At 37.8% G+C, this 4,509-nt stretch overlaps 1 pseudogene; it reads left to right on the forward strand.

The window, feature by feature from the left end:
• The first annotated feature begins 1,507 nt into the window (after positions 1 to 1,507).
• LOC125922101 (60S ribosomal protein L7-like) lies at positions 1,508 to 2,579 on the forward strand (annotated as a pseudogene).
• The last annotated feature ends 1,930 nt before the right edge of the window (positions 2,580 to 4,509 follow it).

The raw sequence follows: 4,509 nt of genomic DNA on the forward strand, positions 1-4,509 counted from the left end.
CTGATGTTAGAGATAAAAATATTCATTGTTATTTGTTAAATAAATCGTTATTACATTCAATGGTCCAAAATGGTTCAAAATAATTTAAAAGATGTACATTTAGAATTCTTGCTTTCACTCAGTCTTGTTCACCTTGAGACCATCACACTATTATGTTTTTTATCACGTTAATTTTTCTTCATACAAAAGAAGCAAATAAGGATGTAGACTTATATTTCTTCCTCTTGCAAGAAGTTGGCATTCTTTTTTTTAATGTTTATTTTTGAGAGAGGGAGAGAGAGAGAGGGAGAGAGGGAGAGAGTGAGTGAGTGGGGGAGAGTCAGAGAAAGGGAGACACAGAATCTGAAGCAGGCTTCAGGCTCCGAGCTGTCAGCACAAAGCCTGACACAGGGCTTGAACACATGAACTGAGACATCATGACCTGAGATGAAGTCAGACACTTAACCGACTGAGCCACCCAGGCATCCCAAAAGTTGGCATTCTATAGAGAGTGTTCTTCAGGTAACTTAACATTATAGTCTGCAATATTTCTGTATCTGTGTGTTTAAGTTAGTTTATTTAATTTGTTTCTGTTTATAGATGTTTTAATAATTTCTAGTCTATTGCTGATACAAATGATGCAATAGAGAAACACTTTACAAATGGACTTTATTCTTGTGCAGATGTATCTTTACCATAAAACAAGCAAAGTAGTATTGGTATGTCAAAATTTTTATTACTTAGTCTAATGTATCTTATGTTTTGTAAAAACCCATAGTTCTTGTGTTACTTAAGAAAGTTTGGAGAGAATTGGTATTTGTAGGGCAACCCGTCTTCATCCTGAGAGAACCTGGCCTTGATTGTGGCTAAGGCAGAAGAAAATACAACATGGAAAGTTTACTCATGCTCTTAACTGCCTATGCTTGCAAATGACATATGTCATTTCCTATCATAATCCATTGACTGGAATCAAACATATGCCCACCAACCCAACATTAAAGAGGTAGGTTGAGAAATATATTGAAGTACATGGAATATGCAAAATTTGATGAACATTACTTTCTTTGGTAACGTTAAACCTACTAGAAGCAAATGATCCTTTATTTCTTCCCACACATTTAGAAGTAGATCTGTGTCCAGTCATTTTACCTAGTGCAAAGTCCAGTGTATTGGTCAAACTACTAAAATAAAACAAGCACACTCAAAAAGAAGTAATTTAAAAAGATATAACTATAGAGAGTTATACAAGGTGGTATTTACAAAGGAGATGGCAGGAATAAAGGAGCTTAAGGAATGGTGGAGCACCCTAAACTTGAAGAAGCAGGAAGCAATTAACACTCTTAGATCTGAAGGGGTAAAGAAGGTGGTGATTGTCACATGCCCTTAGAAGTACATTTGTGTCATGCTTGACCAGAAGCTGTCGAACATTAGTAGAGAAACATATGTTAAAAACAACAACAATAACAACAACAACAACAACAACAACAACAACAACAAAACCCCCAAAACCTCTTTTCCAACTGGAACCATGGAGGGTGCAGAAAAGAAGAAAAAGAAGGTTCCTACTATGCCAGAAGCCATTAGACAAAAGTGAAAGAATTTTGCAGTTGAAGATCAAGCGTCTGAGAAAGAAGTTTGCCCAAAAGATGCTTCAAAAGGCCAGGAGGAAGCTTATCTATGAAAAAGCTTATCATTACCACAAGGAATAAAGGCAGATGTACAGAACCTCTACTCGAATGGCCAGGATAGCAAGAAAAGCTGGCAACTTCTATGTACCTGTGGAACTCAAATTAGCATTTATCATCAAGATCAGAGGTATCAATGCTAGGAGCCCAAAGGTTCAAAAGGTGTTGCAGTTTGGGGCACCTGGGTGGCTCAGTTGGTTAAGCGTCCAACTTCGGCTGGGTCATGATCTTGCGCTTTGTGGATTTGGGCCTGCTTCAGGCTCTATGCTGATAGCTTGGAGCCTGGAGCCTGCTTCAGATTCTGTGTCTCCCTCTCTCTCTGCCCCTCCCCTGCTTGCACTCTGTATCTCTGTCTGCCAAAAATAAATAAATATTTTTAAAAAAGGAGTTGCAGTTTCTTTGCCTTTGCCAGATGGTCAATGGCATCTTTTTCAAGTTCAACAAGGCTTCAGTTAACATGCTATGGACTGTGGAACCATATATATATAGCATAAGGGTACCCAAACCTGAAATCAGTGAATGATTTTATCTACAAGTTACATTAGACTAAATAATACATTTTTTGATGTACCAGTACTCGTTTGCATGTTTTATGCTAAAAATACATCTGCACAATTGATGTACAATCATTTGTTATGGCAAAAAAAAAAAAAAAAAAAGAAGAAAATTGCCCTGACAGATAACACACTGATCGCTCAATCTCTTGGTAAATATGACATCTTCTGCGTGGAGGATCTACTTCACGAGATCTATGCTGTTGGAAAACATTTCAAAGAAGCAAACAACTTTTGACGGTCCTTCAAATTTTCTTCTCCATGAGGGAAAATGAAGAAAAAGACCACCCATTTTTTTAAAGGTGGATATGCCGGCAACAGGAAAAACCAGATCAATAGGCTTATCAGAAAGATGAACTAAGGTGTCTACCATGATTATTTTTGTAATCTGGTTAGTTAGTAAATGACTACTTTCAAATGGAAAAAGAAAAAGAAAAACAAAAACAAAAACACAACTCAGTCCAGCAGAGAGAAACATAGAGCAGAATGAAACCTGATATGTCTCTCTCTCAGCTTAATCCCTCTAATTTCTGATCTGTGCATTCCATTGGCTGAACACAAGTAGCAGGCAGAAGGCAAGAAAACCAGATTATAAATCCATAGAAGTCAGTCTTTGCTACACAGCAGGATGAAGAAGGGTGGAAAGTAAATCCAGAATGAGCAAATGGGGAATATCCAAGACATCACAAAACCTCAGGTAATGTCACATAATTTCTTCATATGTCTAAATGTGACTCCTTTGAGTCCAGAGATCAATGACTAAAATGACAAGGCATCAGTTTACCATCTCTCCATAAACATATATAGAAAATATAAAGCGGTAGATCAAAGGCAGGATTACCACATTCAAAATGGCAAAAATGAGCAAATACATGAGGCACTGGTGCACAGAAATTTTGAAATTCCTGGTAGGAAGACATAGTGAAGTTTTTCTATACTGGGAGAGTTCTACCTTCTCCTCAGTAAAAGTGGCAGGAATTATATAAAACAAATACCCTAATAATTTAGATTCTCTGTGTAGTGTAAATGCCTGCCAATAAGTGTATTTTTTATTGTAGTGTAAGCAGCTGACATTAAGATTTGATTGTGAAGGAATCCATATTAAAAGACATCCATCTTGAATAAACATATTGCCAGCCGCATAACCCACCTACTAGCAAAAATGACCAGATTAGGAATTAAGCCACTCCCATCACGAAGTTTCCTTTCTCAAAAAGCCTTGGTTAACTGAGATAACTGCTTCAGTGACTCTACTTCTACCTTCCCATCCCTAGTTCCCACTTTTATGCTTTAAATTAGCCAGTGAAAAGTTAACCCATTAAACCCTAGGCACTCCACCATCGAACTCTAATAAATACAGAAGCTCACATTCAGGGTCTGTGTCTCTCTGCCTGTCTGTCGGTCTGTCTCTCTCTCTCTCTCTCTCTCTCTCAATCTTGTCTCTCCCGTCCCCATCTCCTTACCTTGACCTCACTGTGTGCCCTTGGCATGCCATGTTCCTTCCAGGACCTATGAGTAATATATCTTGTTCTTCAAAGTTCCTTGATGGTTTCTTGCTGAAATGTCTCCTTTAATAAAAATAAAAACAACACGGGCCAGTCTAGCCATTGGTTCTGTTGGGGATTCACCACAAATCGAGAATAGGAAAGATATAGAGATATAAAGTAGATGAACAGTTGCTTATGGCTTGGAAGGTGACTGGGAACATAGGAGGTTGAAAGCTAAAGGGTACTGGATTTTTTGTAATTTTATTTTTTTAGAGTAGGTTTTGATTTTCAACAAAATTGAGAAGGAGGTACAGAGATTTCCCCTATACCCCCTACCCCCACACATAGATAATTTCCCCCATTGTCAACATCACTCAGCAGAATAGAACATTTTACAAGAAAGGAAACCTAAATTGATACATCATAATCACCCAAATTCTGTAGTTTACCTTAGGGTTCACTTATGGTGTTATACATTCTGTGGGTTTGAATGAATATATAATGATATCCATCCGTCATTATAATATTGTTTAGAGTACTTTCTCTGTACTAAAAATCCGCTGTGCCCTACCTATTCATTTTCCCAACCACTAGAAATACTAGTGTAAATGGTATTGTTTCCCCCCCCCAAGTTTTTATTTAAATTACAGTTAGTGAAAAAACAGTGCAATAGTAGTTCAAGGTGCAGAACCTAGTGTTTCATTACTTACATACAACACTCAGTGCTGATCACAACAGGTGCCCCCCTTAATACTACCATCACTCTTTCAGATCACCTCCCCTCCACCTCCCCTCCAGTAACGC

The sequence above is a fragment of the Panthera uncia genome, chromosome C2 (assembly GCF_023721935.1).
Source record: "Panthera uncia isolate 11264 chromosome C2, Puncia_PCG_1.0, whole genome shotgun sequence".
NCBI classification, from domain to species: domain Eukaryota; kingdom Metazoa; phylum Chordata; class Mammalia; order Carnivora; family Felidae; genus Panthera; species Panthera uncia.